We start from the raw sequence: 25,400 nt of genomic DNA, 5'->3' as shown, positions 1-25,400 counted from the left end.
TGAGGTGCGAGAATCACTTGAGCCTGGGAAGTCGAGGCTGCAGTGAACCATCATCACGCCACTGCACTCCAGCCTGGTCAGAGCAAGACCTTGTCTCAAAACAGACAAAAACAAACAAACAAAAACCCATGTGTAATAGTGGCAGTAGTTAACTTTTGAAAGTTTGAAGAAAAGTTTCTAAATCGCCTGTGACCATGGACAATTTACTTAGCCTTTCTATGCCTCAGTTTCCTCATCTATGAAAAATGAGAGAATATGGTACTGATCTTACAGGATCATTAAACCATTGCCCAGATTGCTTATAGAGCTAGAGCTTTTTCCTTGAAGTACCTGAGTATGACTGTCAGACATCTGAAACCCGAAGCCATCTTACAACATCATTTGGATGTTACCCCCTCTCCGCCCTTTTTTTCCATTTGTAAGGGACAAGGATCCAGGAAGGAAAGTATCAGCTTACAAAGGCTTTTGTTACAATTAATCCTTTATGTTCTTTCTTTTGGTATCTTATTCTCTGTTTACATTTTTTTTTTTTTTTTTTTTTACATTTTTTGAGACAGAGTCTTACTCTGTCACCCAGGCTGGAGTGCAGTGGCACGATCTCGGCTCACTCCAACCTCTGCCTCCCAGGTTCAAGTGATTCTTGTGCCTCAGCTTCCTGAGTAACTGAGATTACAGGCGTGTGCCACCACGTCCAGCTAATTTTTATGTTTTTAGTGGAGACAAGGTTTCGTCGTGTTGGTCAGGCTGATCTTGAACTCCTGAACTCAGGTGATCTGCCTGCCTCAGTCTCCCAAAGAGCTGAGATTACAGGTGTGAGCCACTGCGCCCGGCCGCTGTTTCCATTTTGTAACACTAGCGTCACCCCATTGTAGGGTGGCTAGGGGTATTATTCTTTCCTGTTTCCTGGTGTATTTTCCTCTACAGTCTTGATCACTCCTTAACATACTTTTTGGTTGTCTGTCGCTACTTACAAAAATATATGTTCGCTGTTATATCACCAGTGCCTGGCACATAGATAGTCAATATTTGTTGAATGAATGAATGAATGAATGAATGAATGGGCTGAAAGAACCTTATTCTTCTTTCTTCTGTCACTTTACACCAAATGCTTTTGGAAAATGCTATGTGAACAGGGATCGTAAGCAGCAGAGGTTACACACATGGCTGTGGGATAGCCCATCATCCTCAGATACTTGTCTAGAAGGAGGTGGAGTACTTGAGTAGAAATGATACAAGATAACTTCTTCAGGAAATCAGCCAAGTGTCACAGCTTTTCACACAGGCGTGTGATGTTAGTGTATGTGTGTATGAAGAGCTGTCGTGGCCTAGAATCATGGGCCTTTAGATCCCTTGTACAGATAGAAAAGTAAAGGCAGAGGTCCAGGAATGCTGTAGGCCACCGAGGTAGAGTCCCTGTCTGTCCTTCTCAGTGTCCGGTCACTTCTCACTGCACTCCCCTCTTTACTCCTAAAGCCACTTTCCCTGACTCTGAATGTGTAACCACGAGGGAGAAAATGTACTCCAGGCTCACAATTTGTGGAGAAAAAGCCCAGCACCTAAAAATAATGTTCACAAAGTTTGTACCTAGAAAACGTGGCCATTTCTATCATGTCTTTGAATTTCCCTGTTTCTCATAAATTTTATAAACAAGACAGTAGAAGGAGATTCGTGAACAGCAACTTTAGAACAAGGGGGAAAAAATCAAACCTAGAGCATTCCAGTTTCTGTTTTCTTCTCTGTTTAGGGCTGAGGCACTTTAGCTTCTTGTCTAAGGGACTACTCAAATCTGATTAGAAGCCATAGTGGGCTGGTAATTATCCATAATTTTAGGAAGACAGATGTAGCACCAACTCTGTTCTCTAATAGCAGGCTTATTAATTTTAAATTTGCATGGCAGAGGAATCAGATGGCGAGGTGAGATAAGCATTCAGATGCTTGGTCAATGATAGCTGTTTACTTCCATGTATCACATGGGGATTTGGGACCGGGGAAGCCCGCTGAGAACTGATGATTATCTGTCCGCTAACCCGCTGGGTTCTTTTTCCTCCTGAGCTCAGAAAGATTGCTCCTACTGCAGCCAGGGAAGAGAGGTTGTTGACTGGTTAGAAATCATGGTAGGTTATTTTCTCCACTCGCACTTTGCAGTTGGAAAGCAGAGCTATCAAGAAGTTGTCTCTGTTGTGTTTCAAATCTGGGTGTTTAAAAAATTATGTAAGCAATTTAATCATTTCTTTAACAGTAGTTGTGTGTGTTCTTGATGCGAATGAGAGGTGCATTCCCTTGTAAAATCCCTGGGACTTTATAGGAGGATGTGAGCCTTAGAAGAGAAGTTGGTTTTCTAGATGATCATGTAGCACTAGACAAAGACGTTGATTGAAGCGATTTAAAAAAATTTTGTCTGAGTTCAGATTTTACACCAATATTTAGAAAATCTGCAAAAGAACTTGGAGGAATGTTCTCAGGCATCCAGTTCAGCCCCCTGCGCACATTGTCATAAAATCCGAGTGTGTGTACAGGGAGACGCATTCCTTTCTGTTCTCATCACAGGTCCTTCCCTGGCTCTGCACCTGCCTGTCATGCGCGTCCGTGTGAAGAGACCACCAAACAGGCTTTGTGTGAACAATAAAGCTTTTTAATCACCTGGGTGCAGGCGGGCTGAGTCTGAAAAAGAGAGTCAGCGAAGGGAGATAAGGGTGGGGGCGTTTTATAGGATTTGGGAAGGTAAAGGAAAATTACAGTCAAAGAGGGGTTGTTCTCTGGTGGGCAGGAGTGGGAGTCACAAGGTGCTCAGTGTGGGAGCTTTTTGAGCCAGGATGAGCCAGGAGAAGGAATTTCACAAGATAATATAATCGCTTAAGGCAAGGACCGGTCATTTTCACTTCTTTTGTGGTAGAATGTCATCAGTTAAGGTGGGACAGGGCATTTGCACTTCTTTTGTGATTCTTCAGTTACTTCAGGTCATCTGGGTGTATACATGCAAGTCACAGGGGATGCGATGGCTTGGCTTGGGCTCAGAAGCATGACATTGTCCTCTTCCCGACCTTCCCTACCTTTTCCCTCCTGTGCGATTCTCTCACAAAGTGAATGGCCTCAGCCACAGCTTCTCTGCAGCTGCATCAGACTGTGGCGACAGGAGTGGTGGCTCCTGCAGGGCCTGCTGTCCCCACTGAGCCCAGTCTTGCTTGCCGCTGGAACCTGGTCATCATTTTGCACTGAAAGTATGTAATTCTACGGAATGAGAGCCAACATGCTGGGAATGGAGGCGTCTTTATCACGGTGCTCTGCATATTTTAATCTTGTGTGGAAAGTATGGAAAAGTATGTGATACCTGTGGTTTGATGTCAGAAGGACGTTGTGAACTTGACGTGGACTGAGGATGTTCAGGTGCAACAGGCACCCTGGCTTCATTAAATGAGACTTCCCCATCTCCCTGCCAGGCATGCACAGGTGTATGGCCACATCTTATGTGTTATCCTTATCTAGAGTGCGCCTTGTCGTCACGTTTAAAGTTACATGATGATCTTCTGCCTCACAGAGTAGGTCCCAAACCGCATTCAACACAGAAATGCACTCTTGCTATTATACATGGAAAGTGCTTTCATATACCAAGTGGGAGAGCAGTCCTAAAATCTGGGCTGGAATCACAGAAGGAAGGCTTTGGGAAGCAACAGATTCCCTAGTCCAAAGCTGGTTTTTGATGAACCTAGAAACAGGACCAAGAAAACTGAATTTGCCTAAGGCCCTGACAATGTCACACGGTCGCATTTGAACCTAGCAGTTTCTTGACCTATTTCTTTAAATGATTAGTCATGCTTCCTCTGATTCCTATATAAACGTATTCCTCATTCATTCTTTTGTTTCAGTGAATTATTGCGGTGCTACCAGGTAGCAGTATTTGAGTCAAAATGTGGCAGTGTTTATCCTTTTCCAAGGTTTTTAGTTGTACAGTTTGTCAAAGTTGTGCTAACAGTTTCTTGTTGGGTTGCAAGGTGTCCTTTCAGAAGCCAATTGTGTGGTGTATTTATATTGATTGTTGGAGGTAGTTTGGTTAGAACCTACTTTGAGTGGCTGGCGTGGGCCTGGGGGACAATAACAGCTGCCTGCTTCATGGGCAGAGATGAAGTAATTGCTTCCTGGGAAGTACCATCCTCCTGGCCACACTCTCCAGCCCATTTCTTTTGTGGTGGTTTCCTCGCATCTGCATGGTTCTGACTTCATGTGAGTCTCATTTATTTTAGCATATGACTTCAGGCTGTGGGGAAGAATGGCCATTTTAGCACAGAGATGCACACAAAGGAACAACTGGCTAAATGTGAGTGAAGACATTCTTGGGGGGGGGGGATTCATTTCTTTTATTCTGTAACAGGCAGTCTGGGAAGCATTCTGGACATGTGGCCTGTGGCCTGCACTGTCACAGCTCCTCCCTGCAGGATCGCAGATGTTTGCAGATTGTAGTGATAACTGTTATCATTGAGAATGTCATTCTCATAGGCTCTAATAAGTCAGGATTTATTCAGTGTTAATTTGTTAAAGACAACTGTGTTTCTACCAAATCCACGTGAGACGTTTCTCCCGGCAGTGTTGCTGGGGGTATTCCCGTGGCTTAGTCTTAGGGAAGCACACGCCTTTGAATACTGCTGAAGCTGTGAGTACCCAAAGCGCACCGGAGTATTTTTGCCATACGGGGTGTTAGTCACTGATACACGTCTCAGTCAGACCTGATGGATTCTTGACCCCTTCCTTTTTAAATTTTTAATTTTTATTTTTTATTTTTGTTTTTTAAGAGCACAACCCCTCAGGTGGCCACCATGAATCTCTGGTGTTTTCGGTTGGCTGCAGCCTATTTGCCATCTCTGGTTCAAACATATTCGAAGTCTGATGATGCTTCCCTCTGTTGTTCTTCTGCTGTGTGACCTCCACGCACGCAGGGTTCAAGACTGTCAGAGCTGGGAGCCACCTTCACAACTACCAGGGTTTCCAGAACCTCCTTTATCTACTCCTGGGGATGAAAGAGATGTCATCAGAGACGGAGGCTTATTAGGTTTACATGCCATTGATAACGAATGAGGAGGTTTTCTTTTATATAAGGGGAGCTTCTTATAATGTACTTTACTAGGGTAAAGAAGCTTTTGAGGTTTGCTTTCTCTGGAAAGATATTTTGTGATCCTGTTGTTGCTTTCAACAAAAATATAATTTGCATACCAGTGCATGTTGTATTGCTGAGAACGGGCTGACAAATGGTTCTTAACTCGTCATTCACTCCGCCACTGTTTCTTGAATGGCATATGTTTGCCAGCTGTAGTAGGAACTTGCTAGGCTCTAGGACTAACCGCTATGAAACGAGGGTCCTGGGGGAAGCAAATGCATATAACTATAAAGGTTTGAGGGGATATCAGAGGGGGTGCCTATAGGTGGAAAACTTCGTTCATTCATTGCCCCATCTAGGAGGTTTTGTATCTTAGCAACGTGTTCCACAGCAACACATTCCTCTATCAAAATATTCATTATATTAATTTGAAATTCTCTGCTTAGGTTTGTATTTTTCCAACTAAGTTTAGAACTGGTTAAGGACAGGCTATGGGGTATGTATTATATATATCTACACACACACATATATTTATATATATACACATTACCATTGTAAATATACAATATATATTTATATATATACACATATATATTTCTCCCTCTCTATATACACATACAACCCACACATATATATACACACACACATATATGAAACACACACACACACACACACTTCTACTGCCAAGCACAGAAAATCAAAACTAGGTAACAGTTCTTTTAGTGTTCATGAAAAAATAGATGTGTTAGTTGAGAGCGTCGTTAAGTTGCCAGGGGAAACACAGGATGGATTCACAAAGGGAGATAGTGTTTTTGTTTTTTGTTTTTTCTTTGTTTAACTCTTCAATTCGAAATAATCCTGACTTATGGAAAAGTTGCAAAAATAGTACGGAGAATTCCCATATACTCTTCCCTCAGATTCCCCAAACATTTCACCCCATTTGTACTTTCTCTCTCTGTGGATATAATTTTTTTTTTCTGAAATGTTTGAGAGAGGAAGGTAGAATGCAGGGCAGGGTGAAAGGCGGAAGGAGAGAGGTGGGTTGGGAGGCTTTTTTTTTTTTTTTTTTTTTTTTAACCTCCTGAGATGGAGTTTCGCTCTTGTCACACAGGCTGGAGTGCAATGGCACAATCTCGGCTCACTGTAACCTCTGTCTTCTGAGTTCAAGTGATTCTCCTGCTTCAGCCTCCTGAATAGCTGGGAGTACAGGCACCCATCACCATGCTCGGCTAATTTTTTGTATTTTTAGTAGAGGGTTTTCACCATGTTGGTCAGGCTGGTCTTGAGCTCCTGACCTCTGATGATCCACCTGCCTTGGCCTACCAAAGTGCTTGGGATTACAGGCATGAGCCACTGTGCCTGACGATTGGGAGGCTTTTGCAGTAACTCAAAGTGCTATGATGAGGGCTGGACCTGGTTGGAAATGATGAGGAAGGTGAGAAGTGGTTAGGTCTGGCATATATTTTGAAAGGAGAGTTTAAATGGGTTGGATGACAAGAGAGAGAAAAAGAAGTTTTAAGGATGATGTCAAGGATTTTGGCCTGAGTAACTGGAAGACTAGAGATGCTGTTATTGGGATCGGGAAGACTATGGGAGGAGTGGGTTATAGCAGGGGGAATCAGAAATGTGTTTTCGGCATGCTAAATTTGAGGTCCAAAAAGAGATGTCAAGAAGTGTTGGCCGGACGCGGTGGCTCACGCCTGTAATTCCAGCACTTTAGGTGGCTGAGGTAGGCAGATCACCTGCGGTCAAGAGTTCGAGATCAGCCTGGTAATTATTAAAATCGATCATTGATGTTTACTAATTAATCATATTATTGCTCTTAATACTGCAGGGGGTGTACACCTACCTGTGATGTTGTTCCTAATATCCAGGGACAGAGAACATGATGTTAGTTTTAATATCGCAGTAGGTGTGCACTCACCCTGTGACACTGATCCTAATATCCAGGTGGTAGAGTATGACATGACTCCCAACATAGCAATGAATAGACAGCCACCCGGTGATATTCCTCCTAATATTCATGGAAGAAGCACATGATATTACTCCCAATATCGCAGGGAGGGTACAGCTCTTCTGTGATATGGTTCCTAGTATCCGGATGGGGAGAGGATGATAATAGTTCCAGTATCGCAGGCTGTGTTCACCCGCCCTGTGATATTGTTATGAGTACCCTGGAAGGGATATGACTCCCCATAGAGCAGGAGGCGTACATCCAGCCTGGGATATTGTTCCTATTATCCATGGAGAGGAGAGGCTGATATTACTCCCAATATGGTAGGGGGTGTACATCCACCCTGTGATATTCTTCTTAATATTCCAAGGCTGAGAGGTTGATATTACTCCCAGTATCGCAGACACCTTACACCCCCGTGTGATACTCTTCCTGATATCCAGAAGGGGAGAAGGGGAGAAGATGGTATCCCCATATCGCAGGAGGTGAACACCCACTCTGATATCTTTCCTAGTATGCATGGGGAGAGGGGATAATATTATTCCCAATATTGCAGAAGATGTACACGGCCCCCCATGATATTGTCCTTAATATTCCAAGGCACAGAAGACGATGTTACTCCCAATATGGCAGAAAGTGTCCACCCCCCAGTGATGTTGTTCCCATGATCCAGGAGGGAAGAGGATGATGTGACTTTCAACCCTTGCACCCTGCAATGCTCTCACCCTGCAACACCGACACCAGCTCAACCTGACATGGGCCCAGAGGTGCTGGCTGGGGGTGTTCATTGCTTCTCTTTTCTCCCTTGGCAGACTCAGTAGAGGAAGCTGTGACCGAGCAGCCGCAGGAACAAGGTGGGTTTTGCCAGTGGCTCAGGCTTCCTCTGGTTATGCGTTGGGCCTTGGGGTAATGCCGGAGGAGGGGAAAGAGCTGAGTACAGTGGGCATTGGATGCGACAGTCACCCCTCTGTGGTGCGGGCTGGGGGCTTGGGGGACGTCGCCTGAGGTGGGCCTGAACCTCCCGTCTACTCTGGCACTGGAGGCTGTGGGGTCCCACACTTCTTCCAATGAACATGCTGACCCCCACCTGGTCCCCGACCGAGGTGGGGCATCCTTTCCACTGCTGGGGCCCACATGTAGCTGTGGGTTCCTTTTTCATGACCTGGAGAAGCTGCAGCCTGCCCTGTGCTCTGCCTCAGAGATGGGAGGCCACACAGCCCTCAGCGGGTAGCAGAATTCAGAGCCTTAGGTTGCAGGGGCCTCAACTGAGGTCCCTGAAGGGTCTGCTCCTTCCTGAGGGGCTGATTCAGGGAGGCCCTCCCGTCTCCCCTTTGAGGCTCTGTTGCTTCCCCTCACACAGGGTCCGCATGTGGACAGCCTGGTGATGTGAATGCACTAAGGGCCCTTGGAAGTTCCCTGGGAATGGGATCCATCCCAGTACATTCGGGATGCAGGCACAAGGTCCCACAGGAGGCCCGGGAAGCCAGTGGGGAATGGAAGGCTGTTGTATGTTTGCCTCGGGGAGGGGGTGGTTCCACCCTCTGCCAGAGTCTCTGGAGCAAAGGCACGTGGCTCTCCAGCTGCCCCGGAGGCCAGGGTAGTGTCTGGGAGGGGCTGTGGGCCTCTGCCGGGTGGGGGAGATTTCTTAGCTCATCTAGTGTAGTCAAGTCACATTTGCCTCTAAATCATATTTATTTATTTTTTTAATGCCAAGGCTTTACAGAAGAATAAGGAGGCAGTTTGTATTGAAAATATTTTTTGCAAGTGAGCTTGAAACAGAGGGTCTGTTTAAATCTAGGTTTTTTCCTTCCCAGTAATGCCTCCTTTCATCCCAGGTTTTCCAACAGGAAACGCGCTTGTTTGCTCACCTCTGGGAGGGGGCTTTGGCTAGGAATCCACCAAAGCCAGCAGGCACCAGTGGGTTGCTTGAGCAGGCTGGCCTTTGTTAGGAAGCGAGCGCTTCAGGTTTTCAGACCATCCAAGGTGAAGGTGGCCACAGGGGCCTGGAAGCTTTCCCATCCTTCCTGCAGGGATGGTCCATTTCCCTGCACGGAGCTGGGTACATGGGTACAACACCCCTGTCCTGTGCCGTCGGTGGCTTTACCAATTTTGCATAGCAGCTTTTGAGCTGATCAATAGCTCTGATTGGCTGTTGAGGATTTCATGGATTCCTGTACCCCACCGGGGGGCCCAATATGCTGACAAAAGTTACATTTGTAGTTGTAGTGCTGCATATACATGGGTCCAGTTAGAAGGCTTTGATTCTATCTAAAGGGAAAGGCATCTCTGAGGGATCACTGAGCTGACATAGTCTCCTAAAACCATGCCGTGAGGTGGCGACAAAGCAGGACAGGAGGGTGATTTTGTAGGAGAGTCGGGCCACGGGCCTGCGTGTTCTCTGTGTCCCCGGAGATCGTACGTGCTCCAGACCCTGGGTTTGCATTGCGCATAATTCTCAAGGGCTCATGGCAAGCTGCGCCAGGGACACAGAGGACGGGGATGCAGGGATCCTGCCCCAAGTGGACCAAGGACTCACTGTTGGACTCTAATCTGTCTAAGTGTTTTTGTGACTTGCAGAAATACCTCCACCTTGCTTGGGCCTGGAGCCACAGGAGACCCTGCCGAAGGTGAAGAATGTTCTGGAACAATGCAAGACCTGCCCAGGCTGCCCCCAGGAGCCAGCGTCCTGGGGTCTCTGTGTAGTATCCAGCAACGTGAGCTTGCAGGACCCCGAGGAGCCCTCCTTCTGCTTGGAAGCTGAGGACAACTGGGAGGATCCAGAGACCCTGAGCTCACTGCTGCTGTTCCTGAACAGCTCTGGATTCAAGGCCAGCTTCTGTGGCCTGTACAACCTGGCGCTGCCATGGCTGAGCAGCATGTTCAGTAGCTTTAGCGACGAGTAGGAGCTGACTGGGCACCTGGCACAGGCCTGAGGGGCGGCCAAGAAAAGTGGCCTCCTCATGGCCCTGGCCAGGCTCTGCTTCCTCCTGGGGCGGCTGTGCAGCAGGAGGCTCAAGCTGTCCCAGGCCCGGGTGTACTTGGAGGAAACACTGGGGGCCCTGGAGGGCAGCTTCGGGGACCTGTTCCTGGTGGTGGCTGTGTACGCCAACCTGGCCGGCATTTACTGGAAGCAGAACCGGGAGAAGTGTACACAGGTGGTTCCCAGAGCCATGGCCCTGCCCCTGGGGACGCCTGGCCACATCTGCAGCACCGAGGCGGACGGGGAGCTCCTGCAGCTGGTGCTGCAGTGGGCGGTGGGTGGCCAGAGCCAGCAGGCCTAGGCCCGGGCCTGCTTCCTGCTGGCCAGGCACCACGTGCACCTCAAGCAGCCTGAGGAGGCCCTGCCCTTCCTAGAGCAGCTGTTGTTTTTGCACAGGGACTCGGGAGCCCCAGACGCTGCGTGGCTCTCAGACTGCTGCCTACTCCTGGCTGACATCTACAGCCGCGAGTGCCTGCCCCACCTGGTGCTGAGCTGTGTCAAGGTGGCCTCATTGAGGACACAGGACTCGCTGGCTGGTTCGCTGAGGAACGTGAACCTGGTGCTCCAGAACGCCCTCCAGCCCCAGAGCCTCCCCACCCAGACTGCCCACTACCTCAGGCGAGCGCTGGCCTCCCTAACCCCGGGCACAGGCCAGGCGCTGCGCGGCCTTCTCCACGCCAGCCTGGCCCAGCCGTACAGCCACCATGGCTACCATGGCCCAGCCATCACCTTCATGACGCAGGCGGTGGAAGCCTGTGCTGTTGCCGGAGTCCGTGCCATCGTGGACCCCCTGGTGGCCCTGGCCTGGCTGCATGTGCTTTATAGGCAGAGCCTGGTGGCCCTGAACATCCTGCAGTCTGTCCAGGATGCAGTGGTGGTCAGCGAGGACCAGGAGGGTGTGATTGCCAACATTGGTGGCCGTGGCTCTGAAGAGGACGGGACAGACGAGGCAGGCAGCCAAGGGCTACTACCACGCACTACCGGTGGCTTGGGACCTGGGCCAGCGGAGGAACCAGGCAGTGTTGCTGGCCAACTTTGGGACCAGCTGGCCCAGCACTACCTCCTGGAGGCTGTACGTCTGTTCTCGAGGCTTCCCTGTGGGGAGTGTGGCCGGGACTTCACCCACATACTCCTGGGCTACCTCTTCACCCGCCAGGGCCCGGCCCAGCAGTGCAAGGGCTACTACGAGTGGGTCCTTCTGGTGGCCGTGGAGATGGACCACGTGGAGAGTGAGTGCCCCAGTTCCTCCTGTGAGCCTTCTGGGGCCACTTGGGTCAGGGCACACCTGGGGTTTGTGATTCGGAAACAAGTGGTGGTTTTTCCACCATCGAAAGCGCTGAGTCATGGCCAGCAGCAGATGTTGGCAAACGCCCTGGAGACAGGCCGTTCCCATGCAGGGCCAGGCCCTCTGTACCCTACTGAGGCAGGCAGCTCTTCTTGGTTTGCCCAGGGACCATCCTGCCTTGAGCACGGAAAGTCCTGTGTGCTGGGAATCCCTAGACATAACCCTGGGATCAAGGCATGTTGTGCTGAGCTAGGACTTGGGGCCCCTCCATGAGCCAGGCCCTGAACGCCAGTTCTTGTGCCTGTGTTTGCTTGGTATCTCGGCAGCCCTGTGCACCGGTCATCCCACTTCACAGAGGACACAGGGGCGGGTGATTGCCCAAAGCCACAGAGCAGTTCACGCAAAAGCAGCTCTTGCTGAGTGTGCCAGGCCCCACCCACAAAAGGGGCTTGTGGGGTCCTCGGGAGGGAGGTGCTGAGCGTGGGAATGTGAGCTTCAGGCCAGAGAAGCCACAAAAGGGTGAGTGGCGTGATGGCGGGGCAGCACTTGGCGCCGGGTTAGGGAAGCCTCTTTAGTCTGGGCCCAGAGGGTTAAGAGGATTTAGTCAAGTAATAGGTGTGGATGAGGGGCTGATGGTGTAGCCTGTGTGAAGGCCCAGGGGTGAGCGAGTGGGGGTGAGTCAGCGAGGATGGGTGGGGTGTGAGTGGTGGTGAGTGAGCGGGAGTGTGAGTGGGGATGAGTGTGGTGTGAGTGGGGGTGAGTGAACGGAAGTGGGAGCGGAGATGGGTGGGGTGTGAGTGGGGTGAGTGAGCAGGGCTTATGCAGGGAGGTGCAGAGTTGGGAGTGGGTGGGTTGGGTGCTGGATGGTGAGAAGCTCTTCTGGAGAGCTAAGCAGGGCCTGGGGCCTCAGGCTGTGGCTTGGCCTTTTCCCCAAGAGCACTGGGGAGCCACGGAGTGCTATCGAACAGTCACTGCAGACCGAGCAGTGAACGGACAGTAGCTGGGCAGGGCTGTCCGAAATCTAGGCCGCAGAGAATAGATGAGGAAGTTGAGTGCAGGGAAATGGCTGAGACAAGGGATACTGCTGAGTCCCCTCTGCCTTGCAGCGCTTTGTCATGGCATAGTGACACCACTCAGAGGTGCCTCTTGTGGCCTGGACCAGAGCTCCAGGGGCTGTGCCCAAATCTGAATCTGCTCATTTCCCAGCACAGGCCTGGCACCCACTCTTGGCCCTAGGAGTGATGAGATTTTGGAAAGGACCGTGTGAAGGGGCCCCGGTCCCACACATCTGCCCAAGGAAGGTTGGGGGGTTCAGACCCAGGCTTCTTCCCCAGGGACATTCTCTGACTGGAAGGAGACCCTCCAGGAACCCAGCGCCCCAGTCCCCACTGCAGCCTCTGGTGGCTCCTGGCACAATAGCCTGTGGTACCTCCTCCTACGAGGCCCTCCCCTGGGTGCTGGGGGATTCAGACTTGGAAATGCAGGCCAGGGAACGGGGATCATGCTTCCCTGTCTCCCCACCCTGAGCTGAACGGTCGGGGAGACCGAGGGCGGGGCTGATACCCCACATGCTTCCTTGGGGTCATTTTTGAGTCACTTTCGGTAGTTTGTGTCCTTCTAAGAGTTTGGCTGTTGTGTCTAGATGGTCTGGCTTCTTGGTGTACAATTGTTCGTAGTGTTTTCATGGAATCCTTTTATTTCTGTCGGGTCGGCAATCATGTTTCCTCTTTCATTTCTGATTTTAGAAACTTGGGTTTGTAATTGTTTATTTATTTTTATTAGAGATGGGGTCTCATCATGTTCTCCCAGGGGGGTCTTGAATGCTGGCCTCAGCGATCCTTCCCCCTCGGCCTCACAAAGTGCTGGGATGACAGGCGTGAGCCATGGTGCTCAGTCTCTGATTTTAGTCGTTTGTGCCCCATCTTTGTTTTCTTGGTCAGTCTGGTGAAAGATTTGTCAATTTTGTTATTATTTTCAGAAAACCCACTTTTGGTTCTGTTGATTATCTCTTTTGTTTTTCCATTCTCTGTAATTTTACTTCCCATTTCCACTCTCACGTTTATTATGTTCTTCCTTTTATTCACTTTGGGTTTAGTTCATTTTCTAGTTTCTTAAGGTGGAAAGTTAGGCTTTTGATTTGAGATTTTTCTTCTTTCTTTGAATGTAGACATTTACAGTTATAAATTTCCCTTTCAGCACTGCCTTAGCTACATCTTGGTGTTTTTGATACACTGTGCTATTTTTTTTTTTTTCAAAGTTTTGCTCTATTGCCCAGGCTGGGGTGCAGTGGTGCAATCTTGGCTCACTGCAACTTCTACCCAGGTTCAAGTCATTCTCATGCCTCAGCCTCCTGAGCAGCTGGAATTACAGATGTGCACCGCCACACCCGGCTAATTTTTGTATTTTTTTTTTTATAGAGACAGGGTTTCACCATGTTTCCCAGGCTGATCTCAAACTCCTGGACTCAAGCGATCCTCCCGCCTCGGCCTCCCACAGTGCTGGGATGAGAGGTGTGAGCCACCGTGCTGGCCCGGGCTGTGCATTTGTTTGTATTCTTTTCAAATTAATTTTCAGTTTCCCTGATGGTCTCTTCTTTGACTCACTGGTTGTTTAGGAGTGTGTAGTTTTCACATATTTTTGAATTTCCCACGTTTCCTTCACTGTCGATTTCCAGTTTCGTGCCAGTACAGCTGAAGAACACCTGTGCTTTGGTCTCAGTCCTTCTCCCTTCACTGAGGCTCATTTTGTGTCCTGGCACATGGTCTGTCATGGGGAATGTCCCATGGGCGCTCAAGAGGACTGTGTATTCAGCTGTTGTTGGGGGGCGTGTGTGACAGATGTCCATTCGGCGTACCTGGTTTCCTTTGTTAATCTTCGGAATGTTTCTGACACTAGAAAATCAGAAGCTTTCCACCGTTCCCAGCGCCCTGGCTTTGGGAGAGGCCAGCGAGCCTGTGGATTTGGAGCCTTGTTGCATGAGAGAAGCATGTGTGGAAATGCCAGGGGCCGGCTTTGAACCCCATTCCCCCAACATGATGCCGTGTGTGGCAGACGTGATGCTTGGCTTTGCTCTCTCAGGGTTCCATCTGCGACAGGGGCTACTTGTGTCCCTGGTCTCATCATCTCAGGCTGAAGGTGGCCCTGGTCCTGGCCAGAGGGGCTTTGTGAAGCAGAAATAGATGGCCTGGTGCAGGGGCCGAGCCTGGCCAGGACCTCGGCCCTGGGAGTTGTAAAGAAGGCCGGCCTGTACCATGAGCATGTGCACCAAGCTGTGCCCATGTCACGGTGTGCTCGGCGCCTGCCCTTGCACAGGTGCATGGCCTGTCTGAGCCCAGGCTCCCTGCCTATGGGGCCCAGGTTCACAGAGGTGTGAAAGAGACAAGCACAGAGCAGGGGCCTCTGAACCCAGCCAGCCTCGCTTCGATGCTGGGAGGCTGACGTCTTCCATTTTGTCTTCTGCCCAGGCTGCAGCGGGCCGTCCAGCGGCTGTGCTACTTCTACAGCGTCGTCATGCCCAGCGAGACCCAGTGTGTCATCTACCATGAGTTCCAGCTCTCCCTTGCCCGCGAGGTGGCCGACCAGGTGCTGGAGAGGGCAGCTCCTGGAGACCACCAGTCAGCTCTACCTGTCCCTGGGCACCTAGTGGTGAGGACTGGCTTTGCAGTGGTGGGGGTGTGGAGGGGTGCAAGGGGGTAGGGGTGGCAGGGAGGGGGGCACAGGGAAGCTGGCCCAGGGCCTCCTCAGCCCCTTTCCTTTGGATCATTTGGTTCCTTGGCATCAGATGCTTTGAGCTGGTGGGTCTGGGGTCGTCCCAGGGCTGCTGCTGGCTTGTGAGTCCCAGCTTGAGTCTCCCTTGTTGGGTCAAAGGTCATCTCAACCCCAGCAGAGGCAGTACGTGCACGTGCACTCTGGGCTGTTCTTCCTACTATGGTGGCCTTTGTCATCTGACCTCTGCCTGCCCCGAGTCTTGACTCCTGGCCTTCATCTGTCCCCTTAAATGTGACCACAGCAGCCACCTGTGGCTTCTCTCCCACAGAAGACAGAGCCAGTTGTGTCACCTGCTTCCCCGGGGCAGGGTTTCAAGGTCTCACGTCCCATATGTGGCCCACTCGGCTTCCCCTGAGCATGCTGACCTGGTGGGGTAACCATGGCCCTGGCCACCCCACCCACAGGGCCTGGTGACATTGCTGCAGTCACAGCCCCTCAAGTGTTGGACTTACTGAGAGAGCAGGGAAGGGGCCAGATTCCATGGGGACCCGGGAGACTGGCTCCAGTCTTGGCCTCAGGTTCACAGAAGGAAAATGGGTCAGTGTGCTAGAGCCATGCTTCTCAAAGTGTAGTCCCTGGACCAGCAGAGCAGCATCCATGTCACCTAGGAGCCTGTGGCAAGTGGGAGTTCTAGGGCCTGCCCCAGGCCTGTGGAGCCAGAAGCTCTGGGGGCAGGGCCAGCAAGCTATAAGGACAGGCCTCCGGGTGACTGTGATGCCTGCACACCTTGAGAACCATCGGCCTAGATAGCCTCTGAACACTAACGGCTCTTGGTGCGTCTGGAGAAGACACAGGCCATGTCTGGGAGGCAGGGGAGATGGACTAGCACATTCCTCCTGCCACAGGGCAGCATGATGCTCGATTCCCTCAGAAGGATGTCCTTCATCTTTTCCATGCCGTGTGTGTTCACCCTGGCCCTCCCAGCAGCCTGGGAAGGGCAGAACACTGCACATACAAGAGGGCCGTTCCCAGTCCCCACATTCCAGATTCATCTGTCACCAGACCCACGAGAGGAGGCAGACTGGTTCCAGGAGGATGAGAGCCTTTGTTCTGACACCTGTGTCTGATTCCAGTGATTCCAGGGCCTACAAATCCTCTCTGGACTACACCAAACGAAGTCTGGGAATTTTCATTGACCTCCAGAAGAAAGAGAAGGAGGCACATGCCTGGCTGCAAGCAGGGAAGATCTATTACATCCTGCGACAGAGTGAGCTGGTGGACCTGTACATCAGGGGGGTGGCAAGGGATGCAGGAGGACCCCTGTGCTGTTCACTCTCTGTCCATCCACCCATCCATTCATCCTTCCATCATCTATTTACCTGTTCATCCTTCCATCCATCCATCCATCATCCATCCATCTGTCCTTTCATCCATCCATCATTCATCCATCCTTTTATCATCCATCTATTCACCCGTCTATCCATCCATTCACCTGTCCATCCACCCATCCATTCATCCTTCCGTCATCTATCTATTTACCTGTTCATCCTTCCATCCATCCATCCACCATCCATCCATCCATCCATTCTTCCATCATCTTCCCATACACCTGTGGGTCCTTCCATTCACCCATCCATCATCCATCCATCCATCATCCATCCTTCCGTCCATCCATCCATCATCTATCCATCCATCCCTTCGTCCTTCCATCCCTCCATCATCCATCTATCTGTCCATCCATCCATCCATCATCCATCCACCTGTTCATCCTTCCATCCATCCATCATCCATCCATCCATCATGCATCATCCATCCATCTTTTTATCCATCCATTCACCTGTTCATCCATCCATCCATCCTTCCATCTATCTTTCCATCATCAATCCAACTGTTCATCCTTCTATCCATCCATCCATCCATCATTCATTAATCTATTCATTTCTTCATCCATCCATTCACCTGTTCGTCCATCCATTCATCCATCCATCCTTCCATCCTTCCATCCTTCCATCCATCCATCCTTTCATCCATCTTTCCATCCATCTTTCCATTATCCATCCATTCAGCTGTTCATCCTTCTATCCATCCAACCATCTTTCATCCATCCATGATCCATCCATTCACCTGTCCATCTATTCATTCATCATTCATCTTTTTATCATCCATCCATTCACCCATGTATCCATCCATTCACTTTTCATCCATCCATCCATCCATCTATTCTTCCATCATCCATGCATTCATCTGTTCATCCTTCCATCAATCCATCTTTCCATTTATCCATCCATCCATTTATCCATCCATCCATTTATCCATCCATGCATCCATCATCCATTCGTGTCCATTCTTCCATCCATCGTTCATCCATCCATTTATCATCCATCCATTCACCCGTGTATCCATCCATTCACTTTTTCATCTGTACATCCATCCATCCATTCATCCTTCCATCATCTATCCATCCTTCCATCATCCATCCATCCTTCCATCCATCCATCCATCCATCCATCCATTCATCCATTATGAATGCATCTATCATCCATACTTCATCATCCATCCACTTGCCTCCTGTTCATCCTTCCATCCATCCATCTGTCCATTCATCCATGTATCCATTCATCCATCATCCATCCCTCCTTCCATCATCCATCCGCTCACCTCCTGTTCATCCTTCCATCCATCCATCATTCATCCATCTGTCCATTCATCCATCCATCATTCATCCATCCTTTTATCATCCACCCATTCACCGGTCTATCCATCCATTCATCTGTTCATCCATCCATCCGTCCATTGATCCTTCCATCATCCGTCCATTCACCTGTTCATCCTTCCATCCATCAATCATCCATCCATCCATCCATCCATCATCTATCATCCATCATCCATCCATTTATCCATCCATCCATCATCCATCCATACTTCCATCATCCATCCATTCACCTGTTCATCCTTCCATCCATCCATCATCCATCCATTCATCCACCCATCCATTCATCCACCCATCCATCATCCATCCACCCATCCATTCACCCATCCATCCATCCATCATCCATCCATCCATCATCCATCCTTTCACCCATCCATCCATTCACCTGTTCGTCCATTCATCCATCCATCATTCATCCATCTACCCACCAATCTACCTATTAATCCATCCCTCCATACATCTATCTGTCCATTTGTTTATCCATACATTCGTCTATCCACCATCTATCCATCCACATGTACATACATCATCTACCCTCCACCCATCCATACATTATCTACCCACACATACATACATACACACATCATTCCACCCACCCACCCATCCATCCATCCATCCATCCATCCATCCATCCATCCATCCATCCATCCAAGTATTCATCTATCCACACACCCATCCATCCATCCATCCATCCATCCATCCATCCATCCATCCATCCATCCAAGCATTCATCTATCCACACACCCTTCCATCCATCCATGTGTCTACATCTCCTCATCCATTCATCCATCCATCCACTCATTCCTAAGCCACTGCTGAGCATCTGTTGTGTGCCTTGTCCCTCCCTCCAACTGGTTCCCTCACATCCTCCCCCGGTGGCCAGCATCTTCTCCCTGAGGGCAGAGGCGCGGCCCCCCACAGTGCACAGCACCTGCTGGTATACAGCACATGCTCAAATAATGTGACGACTCAATTAACACACAGAAGAACTTGCTCCAAGCGACATGTGGCACATCTCCTTATAAAATGAATCTATCATAGTGGCTGTTTTCAGAGGCTTTCCCAAACACAGTGTGATCTGGAACAAATTGTGAAGCCCACGAGCCTGATGAAGCTTTCATTATTGAGCACCTGCTATATACCTCCTTGAGCTGAGGAGAGGGATGAAGAGCTCATGGCCAAGAGGGGACCAGGCCCACCCACAAACACTGCTGATGTGGCAGGGATGTGGCAACGCAGAAAGGAGCCAGGGGCTAGGCTCCCAGCAATCTGGGGGCCACGGAGACTGGTTTGAGTGCAGGGGGAGTGGGCTAGGGCTAGCCCTGTTGGTAGGAATCACAGGTGTCGGGCTCCTGGGCTGCAGCTGCTCAGTCACCTCCTGGCACTCAGGAGCATCATTTCATTGTCCTCATGCCAGTGGTGGGGGCAGCCCTAATGCACAGGGTCTGAAAAATGCTCAAGTGTACCTGTACTGTGTGAGAGGAAGGAGCCTAGCAAAGGTGCGCGTAGCCACCTCGCTAGGTGTGGGTCTTGAGGGAACTTCTGTCTCCTTTCAGGTGGCACAGAATGTGGACCTGTACACAGGCAACCTCAACCTGGGGCTGGAGCTGTTTGAGGCAGCTGGAGACATCTTCTTCAATGGGGCCTGGGAGCGGGAGGAAGGCATGTCCTTCTACCGGGTGAGCTGGTCTGTGGGCTGATGTGGGTGGGCCTCAGTGGAGCACCTGGAGGGCTGAGGCACAGGTGTGGCAGGGTAGAGGCCTCCCAAATGGAGGCAGGGCCACCCATGCACATGATGAGTTTCCAAGTGGTCTCACCGGGAATGATATTGACCATGCCCCTGCCTGGGACAAACGCTCGGGGCCTGGACGTGACAATGGCTCTCCCCTTGTACCTGATGACCTCAAGCAACCCTGAGTGGGAAGTCCTGTCCCCATCTTCCAGATGAGGAAACTGAGGCTCAGAGAGGCACAGGGACATGCCAAAGGACACACAGCATATCAGTGGGAGACCCAGGTCTGCATACACCCCGAAGTGGGACGGCTTCTCCCTTCCTCTGAGCTCACGGTGTGGCTCAGCCCTGGGCACAGATCAATGTGGTGTTTTTAGAGCAGAGAGGAGTGCTGGCTCCCCCCAGTCAGACCTCCGGTGCCCAGGTGGGAGAGGCTGGTCTGAGGCTGTCGAGTGTAGCTGGATGGGCCTCAGGTGACTCTTCAGCCCCCAACTTGGATGTCTGAACTGTGTGTTATCCCAGAGTACAGAGCTGTGTCGAGGTGCAGGGGTAGCTGGGGTGTGGGAAGCTCCAAGCACGTGTTTGAGCTCTGAGGAGGGCGCTGGGCAAGGTGGGTGCTGCGGGAAACCTGACCCCACCTGCCTGTGTGGTAGGACCGGGCCCTGCCCCTGGCAGTGACTACGGGCAACCGCAAGGTGGAGCTGCAGCTACAGCTTGCAACAAGCTGGTGTCACTGCTGGCCACACTGGAGGAGCCCCAGGAGGACTTGGAGTTTGCCTACATGGCCCTAGCACTCAGCATCACCCTGGGTACATCCCCTGAGCCCCCGCCCTGCCAGGACCCACACTTTGCCAGAGCCCAGCCTCCAGGTCTGCAGGCCAGGAGCTGAAACAGCTGCTGGATTTTCCTGGTCTCCTGTCCAAGCAGGCAGATCTGCCCAACTGGCTTCCCCGTCCGGCTGTGGGGCACAGCCCGAGGTCTCTCACGCAGTGCAGAGCTCCCTGCCTGACTGAGCTCTGCTTCCTCTGCCTGTTCCCGCTGCTGACCACAAGGGCCGCCCAGTGTGCCCTCTGCCTTCCAGACATCCCAGGCATCTCGTTGGTCCCTGTATGTGTCAGGCTGAGTGACACATTCCCTATCTCTTGTGCCCTTCCCACCCTCATCAACCACATGGCTCTCTGGCTGATAAAATCCCAGTTCCCCTTCCAGCAGTCTGCCCCTTAAGGCCGTGCATCCCCTGGTGCTGTGCCAGGGTCGTCTGTCCCCCTCCAGAGACAGGGAACCCTAGGCAGGCCACATGCCCCAGCGCCTTGTGCCCCGTGGCCCAGTACACAGTAGGTGTGCAGCTGACTCCCCAAGGTAGGGGGCTCTGATCAGGACACACCCAGGAGGAGTCGGATGTCACGTCTGTGGGTTGCCTGGAGCCGGGGAGCCCGGGAGCACCTGCACTGCATTGCTTTTGGGCTCCCCTGGTGAGCAAAGGCAGGTGGCTATGTGTAGGCACAGAACTGGGCCATCCAAGTCCGACTTTGCCAAATCCTCTCAGTAGACAGGGGCAGGCCTTATTAGTTCTGCTTTGCAGATGGAAAAGTGAGTCTGGGAACCTGGAATGGAATGGCCAGAGCTGCCCAGGTGACCACAGGTGCCTGGAGACAAGCCACGTGTGCTGCCTGGGGTCTGTATACCTGCTCCTGAGGGGCATGTTCCCTCCCTGCCCCAGAGAGCCACATCCTCACACCTGCCCCTTTGGCCTGCACCCCAGGGGACCTGCCGAACAAGCGTGTGGCCTACCACCGGCTGGCCGCCCTGCACCACCGGCTGGGCCATGGCAAGCTGGGGGAGAACTTCTACCTCAAGGCCGTTTAGCTCTGCAACTCGCCGCTGGAGTTCGACGAGGAGACCCTCTACTACGTGAAGGTGTACCTGGTGCTCGGTGACATCATCTTCTACGACCTGAAGGTGGGTGGGGAGGGTCAGGGCTCGGGGTGTTCCTGGCCCCCTTGCAGTGGGATCTCCATCCGGACCCCAGAGTCCTGGGTTCCAGCCTTCCTTAGGAATGGCCCAGTGGCCTCCCTGGAGCTCTACACCCAGCTGGAGGAGCCGGCAAGGTTAGCAGGTAAAACCTAGCTCCCCAGATGGCCAGGCCCCACCCTCAAGAACTCAGTCTCAGCCAGGGAGGCTGACACATGAGTGGGCAATGGTAGCCTCTGGGTAAAGAAGGGGGATTGTAGTCAGGGGGCCCTCCTGGAGGAGGTGACACCAAAGCTGAGTCTTGACAGTCAAGTATCAAGGTGCATTTAACAAAGAAAACAGGGTCGGGAGAGTGACATTTCAGAGGACGGCATCATCCTCACATTGAATCCACGTTGCAAGATCTGACCCAAATCTTGGCGCCTCCTCTAGGAAGCCTGCCCAGGGTGCCAGCCTGCACTGAGCAACTCCTTCCTGGAGTCCCGAGACACCTTGAATCTTCCCATCACCCAAGAAGGGTGGGGTGGGACCAGTGTCTTACCATTGGGTTCACAGACAGGGAAACCCCAGCTCAGGGCAGGTGCAGTGGGGCGGGGCCCCAGCCAGCCAGGCTGAGGCCTTGTTAGGTCGGGTGTGTCTCGAGGGGAGGTGCTGTGCTCCTTCTGCCCCCAGCCCTGCAGGGGTGGAGAGCTGGGATTGGCAGACTGAGACCTGTGGTGTCTCCACCCATCTGCCCAGCGGGCACCGCCCCTCCTTAGCATCACACCAGCCTCGTGTCAGTGCTCCTTACGAGCTGAGGGGCCAGGGCACTCCAGTCCAAGGGCCGAGATCTTGGGGGCCTTAGAACAACATGAGGAGCTGGGGCAGCCCTAAGACCCTGCCCCGTATACCCCACCGCAGGCCTGGGGCTGCCCGGGAGGCCCCCGCCCAGTACTGGCGACACCTGGTGGTCAGACGTGGTTTCTGTGGCCTCCCAAGTCCCAGCCAGATAGGGAGGTGCCAAGTGTCAGGCCCAGGGGGACGCTGTTCACCACTCAGGGGCACGCCTGGTACCCAGGGGGACGGGCCTCCCAGAAGAGGCCTTTATCTCTCTTGGTCAAGCCTGCCGCCCACTCCGCCTGTCCAGGAGAAAGGAAAGCGCCAAGTAGCACAGCCCTCCTTCCCATGCACAGTCCTCCTTCCCATGCACAGCCCTCCTTCCATGCACAGCCCTGCTTCCCATGCACAGCCCTCCTTCCCATGCACAGCCCTCCTTCCCATGCACAGCCCTGCTTCCCATGCACAGCCCTCCTTCCCATGCACAACCCTCCTTCCCATGCACAGCCCTCCTTCCATGCACAGCCCTGCTTCCCATGCACAGCCCTCCTTCCCATGCACAGCCCTCCTTCCCATGCACAGCCCTGCTTCCCATGCACAGCCCTCCTTCCCATGCACAACCCTCCTTCCCATGCACAGCCCTCCTTCCATGCACAGCCCTGCTTCCCATGCACAGCCCTCCTTCCCATGCACAGCCCTCCTTCCCATGCACAGCCCTGCTTCCCATGCACAGCCCTCCTTCCCATGCACAGCCCTGCTTCCCATGCACAGCCCTCCTTCCCGTGCACAACCCTCCTTCCCGTGCACAGCCCTGCTTCCCGTGCACAGCCCTCCTTCCCGTGCACAGCCCTCCTTCCCGTGCACAGTCCTCCTTCCCGTGCACAGCCCTGCTTCCCATGCACAGTCCTCCTTCCCATGCACAGTCCTCCTTCCTATGCACAGCCCTCTGGGCCTCATCGTGACTATGCTGTCAGCACAGGCCAGCTTCCCACAGGGAGGTCCCCTTGGAATTATCCAATGGCGGCTGTCTTTCCAAGGCTACACCCTCCTCCATGTATAGGAGGCTCTGGACCCAGGGACCAGAGGAGTGGGAGAAGAAGCCGGGCTGGATAGGACCTGGAAGGCTGGCAGAGAAGCAGGGGTAAATGGGCATCTTTGCCAATTGCCTCTAAAATGGGGTCCCCTTTAGTCTACACATGAGAGTGAGCCCTGGAATAGGGTGGATTAGGTGTTTACTGGCTCAGGCTGTCACTCACTACAGGCACATGGAAATGCACACGCAAATGCACACAGGCACAGGCACACGCACACACAGGCGCGCACACACACACGTGCACACAGAGGCATGCACACAGGCACACACACAGGGACATGCACGCACAGGAACACAAACACGCACATTCACATGCACAGGCACACACACAGACATATGCATTGGCTGGCTCCTTCCTGTTTAGTTGGGAAGCCCCCACCCCTTCAGGAAGCCTTTGCCTTCCACACCCGGCTGAGTCTGGGGCCTCCTGGGCTTCCCTCTGCCACAGCCCGGGCCACCCTGTGTGGTCAGTGTTCACTCCCAGGTCCCTCAGACTGGAAGCAAGGACGTTAGGCTCAACCATGCACCCAGCACAGAGTCCAGTGTTCGGCTGGGCCGGGGGGCGTTGGATGAGCGGTGGCGGTGACTCGGGGCCTTCTCACGCCCCTGCTCCGTGTGTGGGGCGGGGCAGTGAGGGAATGGACTGCTGCATCTTGGACTCTGTCATTGGCCCTGGGAGCCATCTTGAGATGGTAAAGAGGGACAGGCCAGGCATGGGTCTTAGAGAGGTCCCTTGGGTGACCGCCATGTGGAGGAGGTGCCTGGGGAGAGGCCGGGTGGGGGATGGGAGGGTGAAGGAGGAGGTCTGGGAGGCGGCATCCCAACCCAGGGATGGTGAGTTTGAGCCAAAGACGCATTGAAAATGGGAGTGGATGTCTGGGGAGTCACACTCCGTCAATATTTCAGGGAACATTGCCAGAGAGGACACCTGTGACATGCTTTTGTACCTGGCCTGGCCCGTGGAGGGCCTGGAAATGGTCAGCATGGACAGGGGCCAGAGGGGAGCCTGGGTCACTCAACGCAGTGCCCCTGCTGTGGCTTGGAGCCACGGGTCCTGCATGGAACTGTCAGAGCAGGCAGGATCTGCCCTGACCTCAGTCCATGGGGAAAGCAGCCACTGCCTGCGGAGAGGGTGGCACTGGGGCAGGAGGCTTGGGGTGAGTGGGGCATAGGGACAGTCAGGAAGGCTTCCAGGGGTGTCAGGGTCGTCTCCACCTCCTGCAGCTGAGACCACAGCAGTGTCACAGGCTTCGGGGCTCATGGGGTGAGCCAGCATCGGATGGACATGTGGAATGACCTGGACACAGGAACGGCCTCTGGGAAGACGGGCTCCGAGTCCCCCTTTTGCTGACCATGACCTGTCCCCTTCAGGATCCGTTTGATGCAGCCGGGTACTACCAGCTGGCACTGGCAGCCGCCGTGGACCTGGGCAACAAGAAGGCACAGCTGAAGATCTACACGCGGCCGGCCACCATCTCCCACAACTTCCTCCTGGACTGCGAGAAGTGGCTCTTCTTCTACCAGAAGGCCAGGACCTTCGCCACAGAGCTCAGCGTCCACAGGGTCAACCTACCTCCTCTGCCACTCTGCGGGTGGGCCCCCTGGTTGGCCTCCAGCCACCCTCGCTGAGGACAGTATCCGAGGGAGTGGGTTTTGTGCAAGGAGGATGATCTTCTGCCTCTCCTGGTGTCTCCCGTAGCTCATTTTCTGGGTAATGGAAGCATAAAAGCAGGGTTCAAATAGCAATAAATTTTTTTTTTTTTTTTTTTTTTTTGCAAAAACATACCGAAGTCCCCATGGCATCCTTCCCTGTGTGCTTCCTGGGCTGTGTCTAGGGGACAGCTCCTTCCCTGGTGGCAGCCCTCTGATCTTGGGGATGAGAAGGACCGTGAGTCCAACAGACCTGGGCCAGGTCACCATGAGCCTCGGTTTCCTCGGCGGCCAGAGGGGAGATGGTGATTGAACTCTGGGCAGCTCCCTGCTCTCCCTGCTCAGAGTTCTTGCTGTAGGTCTTGTGCCACCCTTGCCTTTAAGCTTCAGGCCACTGTGCCCGGATGTGGGGGCT

The 25,400-nt window shown here is 52.5% G+C and overlaps 1 pseudogene; it reads left to right on the top strand.

The window, feature by feature from the left end:
* Positions 1 to 7,797: 7,797 nt before the first annotated feature.
* Positions 7,798 to 25,075, top strand: LOC139361215 (SH3 domain and tetratricopeptide repeat-containing protein 1-like; annotated as a pseudogene).
* The last annotated feature ends 325 nt before the right edge of the window (positions 25,076 to 25,400 follow it).

Source organism: Macaca nemestrina, unplaced genomic scaffold (genome assembly GCF_043159975.1).
Source record: "Macaca nemestrina isolate mMacNem1 unplaced genomic scaffold, mMacNem.hap1 Scaffold_104, whole genome shotgun sequence".
In the NCBI taxonomy this organism is placed as follows: Eukaryota; Metazoa; Chordata; class Mammalia; order Primates; family Cercopithecidae; genus Macaca; species Macaca nemestrina.
This window is presented reverse-complemented; position numbering and strand designations above follow the sequence as displayed.